The sequence below is a fragment of the Dendropsophus ebraccatus genome, chromosome 3, assembly GCF_027789765.1.
Source record: "Dendropsophus ebraccatus isolate aDenEbr1 chromosome 3, aDenEbr1.pat, whole genome shotgun sequence".
NCBI classification, from domain to species: Eukaryota; Metazoa; Chordata; class Amphibia; order Anura; family Hylidae; genus Dendropsophus; species Dendropsophus ebraccatus.
Window position 1 is genome coordinate 77,841,971 of NC_091456.1, and position 21,416 is coordinate 77,863,386.

The 21,416-nt window shown below is 45.7% G+C and overlaps 1 protein-coding gene across 1 annotated transcript in view; it reads right to left on the minus strand.

Annotated features, from left to right (window-relative positions):
- ADAMTSL1 (ADAMTS like 1) overlaps window positions 1-21,416 on the minus strand; it is a 526,103-nt gene that overhangs the window by 412,321 nt on the left and 92,366 nt on the right. The gene's annotated exons all lie outside the window — the stretch shown is intronic.

Below are 21,416 nucleotides of genomic sequence, written 5' to 3' on the forward strand. Positions count from 1 at the left end.
GTGGGGATGAGTTCAAATGGCAATATAAAAGTCTTTCTCAATATGCAGTTTAGCCAAACAGCAGTCCTTTTATTTTCAGCATAGAAGGGACAGCAAACTAAAACACTAATGGCTTGACTTCAGCAAAACAGAATATAAAGTCCAAGTGGACGTCACAAACTCACAAGTCCTTTTCAGTTGCGGGTTCACCCGCTAGGATGTGGAAAGGTGGGATGGCACAGCTTCCAGACACCCACCAGCTTCCCAGCTGACACACTCCAGCACTGCAAGTCCCACAAACTCCAGAGTTGGGACCACACCCTAAGCTCTGCTGAGCTACTTGGATTCTATCCAGCCACAGAAAACCCGGCCTGGAATACGTGGGAGCAGTCATCCCACCCAGCTCTAAGACTGCTCCAGTGAAAGGCCGGCCCGGATTAACTGTGCAAACAGCCATACTATTCAACAAAAAGTGTCAGTAACCTAGGGTTACTGACAAAAGCTACCAGCTCACTTCACCGAGGCCAGGCACCTCGGTGACACGTATCGGTCATCTACTATGACCCCTTGTACCTTCTCACAAGTGTTATTGCCGCAACCTTCAGGCCTGTGGCGATTCTGACACCATTGTTTTGTTTATAATACAATATTTTCCAAACCACCTTTAATTCTGGCATCTGTCTGTTCCTTTAGTCAAAAAACTTTCCCTTTATAATTCCTGGACATATTGGGGTGGGACATATTGGCTTTTGGGCCATGCGTCTCGCTGTGGCTCATCACTCAAAATGATACCCCGGTAATGCTGGGACTGCTGATGTCACCCAATGCCAGAAGCAAATATAGCACAGGTGCTGTGGTGTCCTCTAGTGATTTCCAGAGATGGGCCAGCGAGGGCACAAGGGCTGATATGTTGTACATCCATGAACCTAGCCAGCAATAATCAAAGAACAGTTTAAATGAACAGGAGGGTGCCAGCATAAAAGGAACAGGCCTGCGGAATTGGTGTGTCTGGGGGGGAGGAGGTGTAGATTTAGTGTTGATAGTATGAATTTAGTAATGCTGTATTCTAAAAAGTTGTTCGTATATAAACCACACTCCATTTTATATTATTAAAATTTGTATACAACACTGGTAAGTCTGTTTGTCATCTTACAGCTCTCTTCTGTGGGAAAATCTATCATACAGATATTGGACAGGAGCTGCATAAATGTAGATACCATACTACAGCACTGAATACCAGCAGTGTTTGACTATTCTTCATGAACCTCTGTGTGTGTACTAGGTGATGTGAGAACTATAAAGCTGTATGACTTGTTCTGTCAAGTGACACAGCACAGGCCCAAGTGAAGTTAGAGCAGACTATAAACCAATCTCAATGGTCTTACCTTCTGAGAATATGATTGTGTTTGCTAAATGATGTGAGAACACTGCTGCTGTGCAATCTACCTAGTGTACTGACACAGTGCAGCTATAGAGTGAAGAAACTCAAAGCCACTCTCACAGCCAAATATCCTGCCTCTTATGGTTGTATAGTGCAGGCAGTGGAGTAGAGACAAAGGTCATACCAAAAATACAGATATTTTACTTTTTGGTAATGTTTTCCTAGCTGTATGGGGTATTTGTAGTTTTATTTAGTGGTATATTATTACACTGGAAACTCTTCTATCTATCTATCTATCTATCTATCTATCTATCTATCTATTAAACACAACAAATTCCAGCACTCCAAAAATAAGGTGAACGGTGTCTTTATTCCATCAAAAATGCAAAAACAGGTGCAACGTTTCAGCTCACAACCAGAGCCTTCTCAAGCAAGCATGGATGGATCTATCCATGCATTCAATCGTATATTTGGTATTGACTATGCACGGTTAGGTACTACTCTAAGGTACAGGACTGCATGGTAACCCTTTATGGTGGGATGCACATTCTTCCAGGCCACAGGAAGGCTGCTTACAGTATTGTTGTGCCTCTGTGTGAGAGTAAATAAAACTTGCCGCCTCTTCACCAACTATCTGCAACATTTCCTCTGATAGGGGCCTAACATTTGTTCACTGCTCGCTGATGTTGAAACTTAGGGGCATTGGTTAGTAATGTTGAACACATCATATGGTAAAAGCCTTTTTTTCTGTTATCCAAGAACAGAACTACAAAAAAATATTTGCCCTCTCAGCTTATCCTTTTTCCCAGCCCTGGTTTGGCAGTTATATTCCTTTATACTTTATAATAAAAGATGAGCAAATTTACAATAAGCACAGCACATGGGGAGGAGCGGCACGGAGCAGACTTTGAAGCCCGCAGCCTGATGAGTAGAATGCGGATAGTCTAGCTTTCCTTTTCTCCCTACTGACAGGAAAAAGAAAAAAGGACTACAGAACTTGTATTATCCCTGGCTCCTTCTTCTCTCCCGTGACAATGCATCATCCTCTGATATCAAAGAAGGCATGGCTGGATCTTGTCTCTAGCACCATCTGTCAGGACAGGGAAGGCAAGACATGACAGTGAGCCCTAATGCTGAACCCACCAACTGTCTCTACCTACTTGCCTCAAACGGCCCTAAGCAACCGCGGACAACCAGGAAGCATTCCCTGTGCTAGATACGTGCACAAAGAACAAGACAGACAAACAAACACAATAGCAGATAGTCAAACAGGCAAGGTCAGAACCAAAATGGCAGCGTAGTACAGAAATAGGTAACAATCGGATAGTCAAAAGTCAAGCAAGAGGTCAGGTAACGAAGTCGAGCAAACAGAGGGAGTTGGGACGGGGATCGCAGTGATAGACAGGGGTAGCTGGGACCAGGATATGAAACCTAATAGCCAGCGCTGGGAGACTGCCTTAGCTTTCTTTTATGCTGACCAAGAGCCCGGTCCAGATCACCATTGGACCGGCGCTCTGATCTTCCAGGTTGCGGACAGGCAGAGAAACCAGTCAATCACACAGACTACTCAACTGCATAATCAAGTCCAGCAGAACTCAGCTTTACTACTGCCAAAAGCAAACACCAGGCCCAGTTCACACCACGCTACTGCACATTCCTGACACCATCCCCCTGGGTGATTCACCACCTCTGTCTAGATCCTCCAGGCTACATCTGAACAGATGAGAAATAAGAGAAGCAGGTCCTTCAACTAGCCAGGGTGGGAGAACAGTGATGAAGAGCTGAGGGAAGGGAAAGCAATGCATTGTGGGATTTGTATAACTAACTACTCAACCAGGGAGAGTTGAGTATTAACGCACCCCAAATAAATGAATTTTTGATGGTTTCAGAACTGTAACAGGGCAGACAAGTAAGCAAAGCTGTATGCTTTTGCAGCATGCTTATTTTTCACTTGATGTTGAGGTGCCTCTATAGGGTACAAACTTACTGGGTAGATCCCTGCCCAGTAAACTCTATGGGCAGACAAACTCGCAGCAGGATGCACATTCCGCTGCGAGTTTGTCCGCATCCCGCCCCATTAACCCCCTGGCCACCGGAGCGAATCTTTCACCTGGTCCCCGCTCCTGCTTGCTTCGGGGTTCCGGGTGTTTTCATGTCCTGCTCAGCCAATCAGCGCGCTGAATGGCTTAGCGGGATGTGCCAGGAACCCCTGAAGCAGGCCGGAGCAGGGACCCGGTGATGTGTACGCTGGGTGGCGGGGGGGTTAACGTGGCAGGCTGCGGACAAACTCGCAGCAGGATGTGCATCCTGCTGCGAGTTTGTCTGCCCATAGACTGTACAAGGCAGGGATCCGCAGCGGGTCTCACTGCGAATTCACCGCTAGAAACTCGCTGAGGATCCGCCCAGTGAGTCTGTACCCTTAATGTAAAAGAAGGGGGCAATTGTGTAATAATATGTATTTATATAGTGGCAATGCCTATCAGTCTGTCAGCTGTCTGCAAATACAGTATAACATGAACATTATGTGATGGACAATAACAACGATTCACACAAATGTTGCAGCTTTTCTGATTTGTCTTAAAAAAGAAAAAAGTATCAGGAGTAGAAAGAGTAGAAAGTAGTTCATTGACTGTAGCTTTAAATTCTCCATCAGGTGTAGGAATAAATTATGTCCTCAGCAAACTATTTGTAGAGCTGGTCACCTTTTTTTTCCTTTATATTTATGTGAAAGCACTTTGTACACACAACTAAAAACTCAAGAATACATTCTACTTAGATGCTGCCATGCAGATACATTCAGCTCTAAATGAGGTGGTACAGCACCCTCTTGTGTCATTTACAGGTTAAGAAAAGATTGGAAATCTATGTATTTATAAAATATGTTTTAGCAGTCTTTACTGGTTTTACTTTATCATATCGAAATACTGCTGCAGCAAAATTACTACAGCATGTATAGAGGTCAAACTGTGATTCTACTGCTTTCTATTTAGCCTATAAGTAATTTAAGAGGACTTACAGCACTCCTAAAGCATCTCCTGTTGGGATTGCACTACCAATACATTTATACATTTTGGATTAAAAAAAATTGAATTGAAAACTCAAATTTTTAAACTTAACAGAGGAGATGTTCTGTTTTGAATCATAATCCTTTGGCTAAAGTGGGAAATGATAAAACCAAAAAGCACCTCTTGCCATAGAGGACCTGTTCTGTTGGGCCTGCTGGTTTGAATGGGACATACTGAAATACTTTTGTAAATTTCATATTGCCTTATTATATTCTTTTAGCAGTTCTGCACTATACACATCTAATTCTTGTATATTTTTCCTTCGCATATTATGGACAATTTCAGTACATTTTTATTGTATCCTACAGTGGCCCAGTGGTTCTCCAAATTTGATTCCTCACTCTCCATTCCTACACTACCACAGTTTGTCTATAGTCATTACCATCTTTCTGAGCTATTGTAGTGTAATGTAATATTGTAGCCAATCCTGCATTCCAGTATCAGTTATGTGACCACATTACCACTAATCAAGGACATTCTAAATCACATTCTTTACATGGTTCATGTAATCGATCATTGCTGGTTTACTTAAGAACTGGACCTTACTTCACATGCAATGTACATACACCATAACAGTCAGAGACAGCTCTTGATCTATCCCATTTACCTGACATTAGTGCTGAGGTGTGGTATGTAAACCTGCCAGGGTGGAGGGGATGTGTTATGAAAAGACACTGTGGGAAATGTAATTATTGGCTTTATACAGAAAAACTAATGTAGCACAATGAGAGGTGGCGCTATACATGTCAGATCCTAGAAAAACACCAAGGTTCAGTACTGGACCCGCTTCTGTTTCTATTTATACAACATCTCCAGTGGATAGTGTATCTGTAATGACTTCATGCTCTTGCCAATGATACCACCATCCTACCAGCAACCACAGAGACCTATACTTATACATAGCTACAAAAACTGGATCTACACCCATATAAAATGCAATCAGTTTATTAATAAAGAAGCAGTAAACAACCATAAAAAGAAGAGGCATTTCCGAACATAAAATACGACAGACTACTGAGTTTGTTTAGTAATTAAATATTCCTCGGACTGGGTTCACACTATGTTTTTGCAATGTTTTTTTTTTCATCTTTTTTTTTTTTGCAAACAATGGCTGAAAAAAACTGATGCATTTGTGTGCATGCGTTTTAATCTGTTTTTTTCCAATGACTTCCATTATAAAAAAAAGTATTAAAACGGATCCGTTTTTTTTTTAACAAACACAACAATGAGGTAGACTACGCCTTTGTGTCTGTTGAAAAAATGGATGTTTTGTTTTGTTTTTTATAATGGAAGTCAATAGAAAAATGGATCAATACTGATGCACACAAATGCATCAGGTTTTTTAATCGTGGTGTGAACCCATCCTTACCATTGTTTGAAACCTATCCCAACACTTCCTATAACTTATAATACATGTTAAGACTAACAGTAAGCTCTTGTCACCAGCTGATAAGTGACACAGCGATATGACAGTTCAGCTCTGAAAAACTTATTGCACATGCCCCAATTAGAAACCATGAATTTTCTTACCCATGTCCTGACAGTCTACCTATCTGTGTATGTATGCTTCCTCAGGGTGCACACATTTGTGGAAGTAGCTTTGTAATACAGTCTATGGAAGATGTTCATAAGTTACAAGTGGAATTGTACACCACAATGGCCCAGTTTTTTAAAGGGTTATCAAGTGTTCACTTTCTTCCATAGACAGCCTGACTCTTGTCTCTAGTTCAGGTGTGGTTTGCAATTAAGCTCCATTCACTTTATTGGAACTAAGTTGAAAAACCCCAAAAACTATCTGTTTTTTTTTTCCTCTACAGAAATCAATCACGGCACAGGTTTGATATCTTAAAAATCTCTGGAAAAATGAAACCTTAGCTGTGATTGGTTGCTGTGAGATCATCCAGACAGGGTTTTAGGCAGCTGAAGCCCTTCACATCAGCCATATGGCTAAATAAGCTAATGAGTTTTAGTGGGCCCCCAACTGTTTACGTTACCCATAGAGAGCCTCAGCTAATGACAATGCCTTTCCAATAAAAAAAAAAAACATATTCTGCTACATTACTCATAAAGAATAAGGATTAGGAACAGTGCTTGTACATTTTGCATTTATAAACACATATAATTTACACAGGGTTATCCAGTATTAGAAAAACATAGCTGTTTTCTTCCATAAAAAGCACCACCTCTGTCTTCAGTTTGGGTGTGGTATTGAAGCTCAGTTTCACTGAAGTGAATGGAGCAAAGTTTTAAAACCACACACAATCAGTGTGGGGCTGTTTTTGGCAGCAAGTCACTATGTTGTGCTAATCCTGGAAAGCCTTTTTGAGTGATGACAGTGCAGTTACATTCAGGGAGGCATCCTTTCTGATGAAATTCATTTTTTTTTCTTTTCCATATGGCCCAGGCATCTTCTCTGCAGAACCAGCCAAATAAACTTTTGGCTGCAACTCCATCCACACCTCTATACAAAGTACCCATCTGTATTGCACAATACTGTAACAGTGCCAACTTTGTGCCCCATTTTACCCCATGTGGTACAGGCACCCCCTGTGCCCCCATACAGTAGTTAGACACCCCTGTGCCCCCATATAGTAGTTAGACCCCTGTTCCACCATGTAATAGTTGGTTCTTTCAGCCACCCCAGTAATTAATCACCTCTTTCTCCATATAATAGTTAGGCCCCTCTGCACCCCGCATTAAGCCTCCTCTGTGCATCCATATAGTAGTTAGGCCCTGCTTTGCCTCTATAAAGTATAGGCGCCCTCTGCGGCTTATATAGTAGCTACACCCTTTTGTGCTCCCCTCTCTGTGCTGACATACAGTATTTTAGTACCGTGACGCTATACAGTATAAGCACTTTCTGTGCTCTCATATAATAATTAGGTCTCCCTTGGACCCTCATTTAGTAGTTGGGTGAGGAGCCAATGGCTTTCTTGCTTTGTCAATCACAGCACCTCATTTAACATGTGTAGCCAACCAGAGCCTTCGTGCTAAATGTGAGGTTACTCCAGGTAGAAGTTAAAAAAATTAAACTTCTGCAGAAGCATAACACATTACTTACCTATCTATCCCAGTTTTAAAACTACCAAAAATCCATTTATTTGGGGGATTTTTGTTCTGTATTGTGTTTCTGTACTTCCTAGTTGGGCAGTTCCCAGAATGCACTACTGGTTCCAGAATGCAATGCTTTCCCTTAGCTGTTCATCACAGTCCACAGTCCTTGCTGCACCTGCTTCTGGCCGGTCAGAGATGGTGAATCACTCAGGGGATTGGGGGATCCAGCCAAGCCTCCTGTGACATCACACCCTGCCCCCTGTCTGCATCATCAGCCTGTGCTCAGCAAACAAACACAATGTGAGACAGAGGCATGCAATATTTTCCTCCTAAGGTGGGAGAGCAGTTGGAGCAGGAGACAATGTGAATTGGCACAGAGGCCATTTTCTTCACTTCCTGGATTTCTATCAACTACCAGTGTGGCAGAACCGTACAGATATGGTAATGCATTGTATAGACACATCTATATAACTTTTAATGTACTTTTAATAGAAAAAAATCCTTATGTGGAGTTCCCCTTTAATGCTGCAGGAGCTATTGCTTTTGCTGACAGTGTTAATGGGCACAGAGTTCAGTAGGCCCTCCTCCTGTGAGTCTCGGAGCAACCTTCCCCTTCCCCTACCTTTGGTTCTGCATATATATATATATATATATATATATATATATATTGTTAAACCATTGGATACAATGTTATGACAACTTCCTGCTTTATTCATGGTGCTTACCTGTATGACACATGCCATGATTAAGATTGCAATGGTTAAAATGTGTGTTTATACTCTTTTATTTTAACATATTAATGTGATATTTTTAATATGCAATCTATTAAAAGCTAGTTTTACCCAGTACTGTTGGACATGAGGGAAAACATGCAACATTTTATACTTAATATTATGACATTGAATTTAGGTCAATGTCTGAAACATTTTCCTGATTTCTAGTGATGTCTAAAAGAAGATATTTGCAGTGAGTCTAATGCCGGAGAGATGTGCAAAGCAGTTGTCCAGGATTAGGAAAAAAAGGTCTCTGTTTCCACAAACAGTGCCATTCTTGTCCATGCGGACTGTGTCTGATATTATAGCTCATCTTCACTTGAATAACAAACACAGTCCCTGGACAAGAGTTGTGCTGTTCTTGGAAAAGCAATCCTTTTTCTCTAAACCTTAACAACTGCGCTTGAGTTTTTACTAATAGGTCAAATGTACAGTCCCAAATCTACAGCTTAAACCCAATTGTGCAGTTTTGATAGAGTGTTCAGTTATAAAATGGTCTTTTCTGTGTTTTAATTTGCAAGGGGTTTCCAACTACAACCTCTTTATAGCAGCTCATAAAGCTATTTGAAAATGTTTATAATTCACAATTTCCTGATAATACGTTTTATTTGCTGTCTTCAGCTATGAGCACGGCATTCGAGTACAAATCCATCAAAACTTAGAATACACCAGAGAAATTCCATTTGAGCCTGTGTCTACATCTTATATATCAATTTTATGTCAGGTTATTGGGTTAGCTAAGTTTAGTCTATTCACATTGTTTGGCTGTTCATTTTATGTCCCAAACATGTATTGCTAAAGTCATTAATTATATTGCTATCTAAGCAGCCAAATTTTCTTAATCCCTTTGCTCAAAATAAAAACAGATTTTCATAAAGTACTGAGTGCTCAGCGACTGATTTATGGACTTTTACATATGCACTTTAGATTTACATTTTTATAGTAATTAAATATTTCCTGGTGAAAATTTCGGATTGCTCTATGGGAATAATTTACAACCATTGGTATGCTTGACTTGGTGTTCAGCACCAATGCTTCAGATACAGAAACAGACAAGATGTGAACAGGATTTTGTTAATGGCTTGTTTACCATCCCAATGACCTTTTACAATAACACTAAGACATATGTTAGATATACGTACATTCTACACACTTCCATTGTTCAAACATTAATAATGACTGTCACATTTCCATTTAGGTCACACATTGCTGGTCTAGCTGTTTCTGTCCAAGCTAACCTCTATAAGTTTAGATTGTCTTAAAATAAACCCTTTAGGAACAAAATTATTGGAAGATCTACACATCTGTGGTATTCTTCCGGATGATGTGGTAGCGGTGGGACGGCCGGTCACTTGCTAGGTGGAAGTGTGACGCCACTTCTTGTGGTGGATGGCCGAAATACAGCCGGACCTTAAGGGTTTCGTCACGTGACGCCAGAGCCTGGTGGGCACACAGGTGTGATGGCACGTCTGCTTTTAGAGTGTAAGGCCGGTTGTACCCTTCTCCCCTGTGGTTGGTGTCCTGTCGGGTTGCTGCCGGGTCCCTTGGGATAGTATAGTCACAGGTGGCCAGAGCGGTGTAGTAACCCTCCCGAATAGTGGTAGGACCCTCTACCCACAAAAAGGGGAGATGTCCCAAGGTTGCGGTGGAAGTGCTGTGCAGGTGGTAGTGAATAATCACAGACTCAGTTGATAAGGTTAACTGGGTTTACTACTTGTTAATGTGCAGCAGGTAATACAACGAATCTTGAGATACACTTGATACAGTTCTAATAAATACAACGAATATAGAACCACCAGATCTGTGTGATAAGTGCTGAGTAGGATATAGTAGAGTTGATAAGGTTGTAGCGTAGTAGAGAGGAAAGTGCCATAAAAGTCTCAACCCAAGTAGTAATGTGCTCTGTCGGGAGGTTGGAGTGCATAGAAGAATACTTGTAAAAGAAGAAAACAACCTGTGCCTGTGTATTGACCTTTCCTAAAGTCTTCACACCACCTTATGGCCACTAGCTATGGTTGAACCGTACTAACAGGTGACACAGGCCCCAGACCTTGTTACCTTGGCTGAACGGAATGGTCAGAATTTTCTGGACCTGTGCTGCGAGATGGAGTTCATCGACTTTCAATTACTTTGCTCCACCCGGATCAGTTCCTAGCTCTTTGGCTCTTTTGCGGATACTGTCCTCCACTGTAGTTACTCTTAGTCATCAGCGTGGGTTAAGGTGAGCTCTTGAAGGGTTTAGCACTGCATAACACAACATGTTGGTGCTTTTAGAAAGAGGTTTGTAAGCGGGCTCTGTCCTGCTTCCAACCCATGCGGGGTTCTGACTAAGACTATGAATTCCCTAGAGGGGACCTTGCAGAGGGCCAGGGCCTAGGTAGAACCACTGTGGAGAGCTATCTGAGCTGCATCCTTTCTCCACCGAAGCTCAACTTAAACTCCTCCCTCACCCAATGGACTAACTTCCTAACCAGTGTGTAAGGGGTGCTGTGGTTGGGTGGAAAGAGTGCAACAGAAGAGTGGATAGGAAAGAGGTGATAGGACAGAAGAAAGGAAAGATCCTACTGGTCTACAGAATCTGGTACACACACATACAATAACCCTTTGGGACACTTCAGCCGTGCAGCTTCCATACTTTAGTTATACAATACAGCGAAATATAGTGGTCATCTTTAGTAATACTGTAGCTGCAATAAGACCACAAAAAGTACAGACTTTTACAAAGGGTGTGAGTAGTAACACCACCACTAGTGGGACACCACACATCTCCACCAACTCTTTCTTTATCATAAATTATTCTTTTTAGGCCTAAGCAAAACATGGCTGACACCTACTGACACAGTTTCCCCTGCTGCACTATCCCACGGTGGGCTCCAGTTGTCTAAAGCTCCTCGTTCTGGCAACAAACAGGGTGGTGGTGTTGGTCTGCTGCTATCAGACAGCTGCTTCTTCACCCTAACTCCACCTCTCCCTACTCTCCACATCAACACATGCGCACTCGACCCAATCCCATCTTACCTTTCCCCAACCTTACCTCAGTATTTGTCCTAGCAGTAACTCATGTCTTCAATCTATCCCTAACTCTTCCCCTTTTCGTATAAATATGCAACCAACACATCCATCCTTAAGCCTTCCCTTGGGGTCACCTTTGACTCTACCTTTTCATTTAGACCCTGACCATCTCCTCCTTCACCTCAAAAACATTTCCTGAATCTTTTCTTAACCATAACTCAACAAAACTGCTAGTACATGCTCTCATTATCTCCTGCTTGGACTAATGCAACATCCTCCTCTCTGGCCTTCCATCTAATGCCCTTGCTCCCCTCCAGGCCATCCACACCCTGTCCCCTCTGTATATATATCTAATTTAACCCTTAGACGACCCAGGGCGTATAGTTACGCCATGGAAGTCTGTCCCCAGACGACCTAGGGCGTAACTGTACGCCCTGGGTGTTTCTCACGCTATGAAGCGTGCTCCGGAGCGGAGCGCGCTTCATAGCAGGTGGGGGCCGGCTGCAATCAGCAGCCGGGACCTCACCGGTAATGACACGCTGCAGCGATCGTGCTGCCGCGTGTCATTAACTCCTTAAACGCCGCGATCGCGGCGTGACCGCGGCGTTTAAGTGTGAGTGACAGGGGGAGTCCCCTGTCACTTACCGATCGGGACCCCCGCAGTGTGACTGCGGGGGTCCCGATCGGTAAAACGGGCCGCCGGAGCTCTCTCACCTGCCTCCGTGCGGTCCGATCGGCGCTCTGGTCACTGAGCCTGCACAGGCAGGCTCAATGAGCAGAGCGCTGATAACACTGATCAATGCTATGCCTATGGCATAGCATTCATCAGTGTAGAAATCCAAGTACTGTATGTACAAGTCCCCCAAAGGGACTTCAAATGTGTAAAAAAAAAAAAGTTAAAAACACTAACACACTACCCCAAAACCCCTCCCCCAATAAAAGTCTAAATCACCCCCCTTTCCCATTATATAAATAAAACATATAAAAATAAATAAATAGATAAACATATAATATACCGTAGCGTGCGTAATTGTCCGATCTATTAAAATATAACAAGCGTCATTGTGACCGGTAAACGGCGTACACGAAAAGAGGGAAAAAAGTGCGCGGATTACCGATTTTATGTTACATTATATATATAAAAAAATTAATAAAAAGTGATCAAAACGTCCGATCTTCACAAATATGGTATTAATAAAAACTAGAGATCATGGCGGAAAAAATGACACCCCATACAGCCCCGTAGGTGAAAAAATAAAACCTTTATAAGCGTCACAATAGTCCCATTTTATTTATAATTAATTGCCAAAAAAAAGGATTTCATTTAAAAATATATATATAACATTAGAGAATCTGTGTAACCTGCATATGGTTGTGTTCGTACTGACCTATAGAGTAATGGTATCATGTCGCTTTTACCATATAGTGCATTACGTAGACACAGGAACCCCCCAAACGTTACCATATTGCATTCTTTTTTACGATTTCACCAATTTATATCTTCATAAATAATATATTTGTAATTCCATCATACATGTTATGGTAAAATGAATGACGCCATTACACAGTACAACTATTCCTGTAACAAATAAGCCCTTACATGGCCTGTAGATAAAAAACTGAAAGTGCTGGAGCTCTTAGAAGGGGAGGAGGGAAAAACGGAAACACTAAGATCAAAATTTGCGCGGTCCACTGGGTCATTTTGGGCCTGGTCCTCAAAGGGTTAATATCCCGTTACCGCCCATCACGCAACCTTAGATCCTCCAATGACCTCCCCTGCCTTGTTCGTACTTCACAAAACCACCTCCAAAATTTTGCCTGAGCCTCCCTTATGCTCTGGAACTCTTTACCCGGACACACCCGACTCTCACCCACTATCAAGACCTTCAAAAGTAACCTGAAAACCCATTTCTTTAAACTAGGCTATAATCTATATTTCTTCACCACACTTTGATTAACTGCCTTTTACCTTCTGTCTGCCTCTCTTTATCTTGTACATTGAAAGCCTTCAAAGGCAAAGTCTTTTATCCACATGTACCAGTCTGCCATTTACCTTATTTATGTAACATGTTTTCATTTTGTAATGTTCCTGTTTGTCACCTCTATTGCTTATATAGCGCTCTGGAATCAAAGGGAGCTTAATTATTCCATAGCAGTTATGGAATATGGAATATGGAATTGGTCCCAATTGACCATTAAAACATTTTCCACTGCTATGAAAAGGCTTCTGTGGGAATTTTTGCCCATTCCTCCAAATGAGTATTTGTGAGGTCAGACACTGAGGTTGAACAAGAAGGTTTGGCTCCCAATTTTCTCTAGCTCTTCCCACAGGTGTTCAATGGGGTTGAGATGAGGGGTCTGTTCAGGCCAGTCAACTTCGTCCACACCCTACTCACAAAGCCATGTCTTTATGGGCCTTACTTTTGTACACTGGAGTACAATAATGCTAATAGAGAAAATGGACAAACCCAAACTGCTCCTACAAAGTTAGAATACAACTGTGCTAAATGTCTTGGTATGCCGATTCAGTAAGATTTCTCCTCACTACTAACTAAGGGAACTAGGCCAACTCCTGAAAAACAACCCCAATACATTATCCCTACTTCACCAAACTTTAGAGTCAGACAAGTTACAATCTCATGGCATTAGCTAAACCCATACTTGTCCATTAGATGGAGAAGTGTGTTCTGTGACTCCACATACATTTCCATTGCTCTAGAGTGGTGGCATGCTTTATTTCATTCCATCCAATGTTTGACTTTGGGCTTGGTGATGTAAGGCTTGCATGCAGCAGCTTGGGCTGGTAATTCCAGATAAGGTTTGAAAATGTGCAAAGTGTTGGTGACTTATGTGTTATATGCCTAAGCACTACCACATTCAATAACTTTATACGGCATTCACTTTGTGGCTGAGTTACTGTGCTCTCTCAGGGTGCGTGCACACTACAGAATGGCAACGGAAAACCCGTCCTGCATTCTGCAGCTTGCACCCGCCGGCGGATTGATGCGGGTGCGTGCGTCTCTGCCTGTGTCATAGACTTTATTGTATGCATGGGCGGATTCCTTTATCCGTTCAAAGAATGGAGAATTCTTTGGATTGATGAAGGAATCCGCCCGTGCATAGAATGAAGTCTGTTACACGGGCGGAGTCGCGGGCACGCGCATCAGTCTGCCGGCGGGTGCGAGCTGCGGAATGCGTGACGGTTTTTCCGTCGCCATTCCGTAGTGTGCACGCTCCCTCAGTCCCTATACTTTTTAATAAACCACTCACAGTTAAAAGAATAGTGGAAGTTACAGGAAAGATACAATTTGTTGGACCACAATCATCCTACTACAGTACCATGCTAGAATTCATCCAGCTCTTAGAGTGGTCAGTTCTCTCATAAATGTTTTTGTAAAGGCAGACTGCATTATTAGATGTTTGATTTTATACAAAAGAAAAGGTACCTCCAGCCCCACTGCATTAAAACTTGGTCAAGTTATGTTCAAAAATTTAAATCATTCCATGGTTGAAACATTTAAAAATGTCCTATGCATTTCAGGGTATAGGCTTCTCCATGAGTATTCTCCCCTAGCAGCATTGGTATGTACAATGCTGGGTGCATGTGTAGTATGGGTATTGTAACGGTAAAGTAACTTTTCTGTAATTGTATTTATCTTTTTCACAATTTTTAGACTTTGTTATTAGAGAGTTCTTGGTTACATTTGGACCCACATTAACATATAGCTTGCAGGTAGAGGGTTCACTAATAGTAATTGACCTATGCTTTAGCCACCTACAGGGGACATTATCCATATAACCGATATTGGGCCTACAGGCCTTCCTCTGAAATATCTAGTCATTTAGCACTACACTCTTTTTCTGCCCAGGGCTGATTTTTTATTTCCCCTATAGTACTCCCCATAGTGGCTACACACCATAGTCGCTCTAGCAAATGCACCAGCTCTCTGGCTTCTCCTTTGTCTCATTTTGGCTTCTAATTTGTTTTATTTTGGCTTCTTTCTGGTGGATTTTCATTTTAGTATAAATTATGTATAAACTATTTCATTTCTGACATTTTATCAATTTTTTTTTCCATTATGAAGTTTCAAGATTTCTATTGAAGAATTGTGGGAAACACCAAAAAACACCAATGTGAATATAGACATACTGTAGCTGTTTTTCTGGCATTTTTTTTTTCATTCTAGAAGTCTATGCAAGGAAAAATGCCACTATTTCTTGAAAAAACCCTTTCCTTCTGCAAGTTGGCGCCGAGGAAACATTCCTAGTGCAAATTATTGGACAGGATATAGCAGCTCTGCAGTGTACATTGGTCCACAAGCCCTTTACAAATATGGCGTAATATCTGCAGACTCTGTGGGGTGCACAATAATGAAGCATAAACATAAAATGAACATTTTCTTAAAAGCACTGTCACGGCCGCGGCGGCGTCCCATGCTCCGGGCCGCCGCCGCGACCTCCCCCCGTCTCATGCAGCTGCCGGGGTCCCGGTGCAGGGACCCGGCGCTGCTACACGTTCGGCCCCGGGGGGCGCCTCACCTCTCCACGCTCCTGTCTCTCGCTGTGCCGGCCGGCGCGCGCGTCCCCGCCTCCTAGGGCGCGCGCGCGCCGGCTGTCTCAGATTTAAAGGGGCAGTGCGCTCCTAATTGGTAGTTGCACCAATCACTCCCCTATAAATCCCAGCATGCCCTGTCCCCTGTGTTGGAGCCTCTACATGCTTCCCATAGCGTTTGGCCCAGCTCCCTGTTGTTCCTGTGTCCTGTCCGTTACCTGGTCCCTAGTCCCTGTTCCTGAGTCCTGTCCGTTACCTGGTCCCTAGTCCCTGTTCCTGGTTCCTGTTCCCCTGTCACTCCACCTGTTCCTGTGTCCAGCTTGTCACGTGCTCTCTCATCTGCAGACTATTGCCTGTGCCATCTCCTGCCACACCTCGCCTGCCGACACCGGCAACCAAGCCAGGGGTAGCGACCTGGGGGTCGCCTGCCGCAGCAAGTCCATCCCGCCTTGCGGCGGGCTCTGGTGAAAACCAGCGGCCCCTTAGACTCCGCTCCCTGGTGAGGTTTGTGCCATCGCTGGTGCCGGTCCAGTGGATCCACTACTCCGGGCGTTACAGTAGGCTCCAACCATGGATCCCGGCGAGGTGCCTGATATCCGCGAGGTAGCCCGAGTGGTCGCCCTACAAGCTCAACAGATTCAGCAACAGTCACAGCTGATTCAACAACTGACTGCAGCCGTTCAACAGCATACCACAGCTCAGCAGTCATCACCTCCGGCAGCCTCTTCAAAACTACGACTGGCTCTCCCAAGTAAATATGGAGGTGACCCCAAGTTGTGCAGAGGGTTCCTGACCCAATGCACTATGTACATCGAACTTTTAAGCAGTCAGTTTGCCACCGAGCGCTCTAAGGTGGCTTTCATTATCAGCCTATTGGAGGGAAGAGCTCTGGCCTGGGCCACGCCACTATGGGACCGTAATGATCCGGTTGCTGCCAATTTTCGAATCTTCCTGGACGAGTTCCGCTCTGTCTTTGAGGAACCTGCCCGTGCGTCTTCGGCTGAGACTGCTCTCCTCAATTTATCCCAAGGGACTTCCTCCGTTGGTGACTACGCCATCCAGTTCCGCACCCTGGCTGCGGAACTAGACTGGAATGAGGCCGCGCTGATTGCCACCTTTAAAAAGGGCCTGTCCAGCCAAGTGAAGGATGTGCTCGCTGCCCGGGATCTGCCTACCTCCTTGAACGATCTTATTCTACTGGCTACCAGAGTCTACACCAGGTTTTCCGAGAGAGAGGAGGAGGTCCGGCAAGGACGGCGTCTGAGTCTGCCCCGTCGCCATCCTCGGCTGGCACCGGTGTTCCAGAATCCTGTTGCTCCTATGTCCCAGTCGCTTCCAGAGGTTCCTATGCAGGTGGAACGTGTTCGCCTGACGACTGATGAGAGGAACCGTCGACTGGACCAGAATCTCTGCCTCTATTGCGGTGGCGCGGATCACTATCGGCAGAGATGTCCCCAACGCCCTCAGCGTCCGGGAAACGCCCGCACCTAGGTCCGGTGGGAGAGGCCTCCCTAGGTGTGAATGCCACCTCTCCAAGGTTGACTATGCCCGTCTCCATCCAGACACCCTCTGGGCAAGTTTTCCAGACTACTGCCCTCATCGACTCTGGCTCTGCTGGCAGTTTCATCTCTGCTTCATTGGTCCAAAGATGGCGGCTACCCGTGATCCAGCTAGCCCAACCCCGGTCTATCTCTTCGGTTACGGGGGAGGTTCTTACCGAAGCGGTGTACAGCCAGACGGCACCCCTAGTCCTCCAGGTGGGAGCCTTACATCAGGAGAAGATCTCCTTCTATGTCTTGCGCCATTCCTCTTCCAACCTCCTGCTGGGGCTTCCTTGGCTGCAAATCCATACCCCTAAGCTGGACTGGAGAACTGGGGAGGTTCTCAGCTGGGGTCAGGACTGTCATAACCGGTGTCTGAGATCTCCTCAACCCAAGTGCTCTACAAGGTCACCTACTTGTGTCAAGCCTCTATCCGGGCTACCGGAGGACTACCAAGACTTTGTCGATGTTTTCTCGGCCAAGGAGGCGGACTCACTACCACCTCATCGGGCCTATGATTGCCCTATAGACCTCCTTCCTGGGGCTTCTCCTCCACGTGGTCGAGTATACCCTCTCTCTGTGCCCGAGACTGAGGCCATGTCCTCCTACATCCAGGAGAACTTACAAAAGGGCTTCATCCGCAAATCCACGTCTCCAGCTGGCGCCGGATTTTTCTTTGTTCAGAAGAAGGACGGTTCCCTCCGCCCATGCATAGACTATCGGGGTTTAAATAAGGTGACCGTTAAAAACCGCTATCCTCTTCCGCTTATTCCGGAACTATTCGACCGTCTTCGTGGAGCAAAGATCTTCTCCAAGCTGGATCTCAGGGGAGCGTATAACTTGGTCCGAATTCGTAAGGGAGACGAATGGAAGACCGCTTTCAACACCAGGGATGGGCACTACGAATATCTGGTCATGCCATTCGGCCTATGCAATGCCCCAGCGGTCTTCCAGGAATTCGTGAACGATATCTTCCGAGACCTCCTCTATGTCTGCGTCATTGTTTATTTGGACGACATTTTGGTCTTCTCCCCGGACCAGCAGACTCATGTGGCACAAGTGCGGCAGGTTCTACGAAGACTACGGGCCAATCATCTATACGCCAAGCTTGAGAAGTGTGTTTTCCATCAGCGCAGTCTTCCATTTCTTGGCTATATCGTCTCCGATCAGGGCCTACAAATGGATCCAGCCAAGCTCGCAGCTGTCCTTCAATGGCCACGCCCGGTGGGACTTAGAGCTATCCAACGTTTCCTGGGCTTCGCCAACTATTACCGGCAATTCATCCCTCACTTCTCTACCCTGGTCGCACCCATTGTGGCTCTCACTAAAAAGAAGGCGGACCCCAGACGTTGGCCTCCAGAGGCCGAACAAGCCTTCAATAGCCTCAAGTCTGCCTTTGCCTCCGCTCCTGCCCTAGTCCGCCCGGATGTTTCCAGGCCGTTTTCTCTCGAGGTCGATGCTTCTTCTGTGGGCGCAGGAGCCGTTCTCTCGCAAAGGGACACATCAGGCAAGACCAGAACCTGTGGGTTCTTCTCTAAAACTTTCTCCCCTGCCGAGAGGAACTATACCATTGGGGATCGTGAACTCCTGGCCATTAAGTTGGCACTGGAGGAGTGGCGTCATCTATTAGAGGGGGCTAAACACCCGGTTAACATCTACACGGACCACAAGAACCTCCTCTACCTCCAATCGGCTCAACGCCTCAATCCCAGGCAGGCTCGGTGGTCCCTCTTCTTCTCTCGGTTCAACTATACCATCCACTTCCGTCCAGCCGAGAAGAATCTAAAGGCCGATGCATTATCCCGAGCATCCGATGTCATGGGGCAAGAGGAATCTCCTCGTCACATAATACCTCCCGACCGCCTAGTACCAGTTGCCACTTCTGCTCTGCAGAGTCTGCCTCCCGGGAAGACTTATGTGCGCCCCGCACTCCGTAAACGCATCTTGAAGTGGGGGCATTCCTCTTTGGTAGCCGGGCATCCAGGAGCCCAAAAGACCGGGCAATTGATCTCCCGTCACTACTGGTGGCCCAATCTACTCCAGGATGTCAAGGATTTTGTGGCCTCCTGTGCAGTCTGTGCCAGGAATAAATCTCCCCGTCTAAGACCTGCCGGCCTACTATTGCCCTTGCCAGTCCCGGATCATCCCTGGCACCACATTGGGATGGATTTCATCACTGATCTACCTCCATCTGCGGGCAATACAGTTATTTGGGTGGTGACGGACCGCTTTTCTAAAATGGCTCACTTCGTGGCCCTTCCTGGTCTGCCCTCTGCTCCTCGTCTGGCTCAGTTGTTCTTCCGACACATCTTTCGCCTGCATGGACTTCCTCTTCACATTGTGTCCGACCGAGGTTCTCAATTTGTCTCTAAATTTTGGCGTGCCCTATGCTCGCAACTCCAAGTGAAGCTGGACTTCTCATCGGCCTATCATCCTCAAACCAACGGGCAAGTGGAGAGAGTCAATCAGATTCTGGGCAACTACCTACGCCATTTTGTTTCAAGCCGCCAAGACAACTGGTCCGATCTACTCCCATGGGCAGAATTCTCTTATAACCACTTGGACTCGACTTCCACAGGCAAGTCCCCTTTCTATGTGGTCTACGGACATCATCCTCGTCCTCCTCTGCCTCTCTCTCCATCCTCTGAAGTCCCAGCCGTGGAGGAGTTGTTATCTGACCTGCAATCGATCTGGGAACAAACTCGACAGTCCTTACTCAAAGCCTCTGAACGCATGAAGGACCAGGCTGATAAGAAGAGGAGACCTGCCAAGAATTTTCTCCCAGGTGACAAAGTCTGGCTCTCGGCCAAATATGTCAGACTCAAGATCCCCAGCTACAAGTTGGGCCCTCGATTCCTCGGTCCTTTCTCGGTGCTAAGACGCATCAACCCTGTCACCTACAAACTCCGCCTACCCCCCACTATGCGGATTCCGAACTCCTTCCATGTTTCCCTCTTAAAACCAGTGGTCCTGAACCGGTTCTCCGATAGATCTTCGTTCTCTGCTCCTCAAGCCGTCTCTGACGACGTCTACGCTGTTAAGGACATTCTGGCCATGAAGACTGTCAGAGGGAGAAGGTTCTTCCTGGTGGACTGGAAAGGTTTTGGTCCTGAGGAGAGGTCCTGGGAACCCGAGGCTAACATCCTGGACCAAGATCTCATCAAGAGGTTCCTGCAGGTTAGAAAGAGGGGGAGGCCAAAGGGGGGGGTACTGTCACGGCCGCGGCGGCGTCCCATGCTCCGGGCCGCCGCCGCGACCTCCCCCCGTCTCATGCAGCTGCCGGGGTCCCGGTGCAGGGACCCGGCGCTGCTACACGTTCGGCCCCGGGGGGCGCCTCACCTCTCCACGCTCCTGTCTCTCGCTGTGCCGGCCGGCGCGCGCGTCCCCGCCTCCTAGGGCGCGCGCGCGCCGGCTGTCTCAGATTTAAAGGGGCAGTGCGCTCCTAATTGGTAGTTGCACCAATCACTCCCCTATAAATCCCAGCATGCCCTGTCCCCTGTGTTGGAGCCTCTACATGCTTCCCATAGCGTTTGGCCCAGCTCCCTGTTGTTCCTGTGTCCTGTCCGTTACCTGGTCCCTAGTCCCTGTTCCTGAGTCCTGTCCGTTACCTGGTCCCTAGTCCCTGTTCCTGGTTCCTGTTCCCCTGTCACTCCACCTGTTCCTGTGTCCAGCTTGTCACGTGCTCTCTCATCTGCAGACTATTGCCTGTGCCATCTCCTGCCACACCTCGCCTGCCGACACCGGCAACCAAGCCAGGGGTAGCGACCTGGGGGTCGCCTGCCGCAGCAAGTCCATCCCGCCTTGCGGCGGGCTCTGGTGAAAACCAGCGGCCCCTTAGACTCCGCTCCCTGGTGAGGTTTGTGCCATCGCTGGTGCCGGTCCAGTGGATCCACTACTCCGGGCGTTACAAGCACATACACATTATTGTATAATTATAGGTTTATAATGCTGAAACTAAAATTCCTTAGAAATACATTAAATTAAGTGGTTTTGGCCATAACTATATTTCAGCTGTCTTTATCTAGAGTACATAAAGAATTGAGTAAAAACTGACAGGAA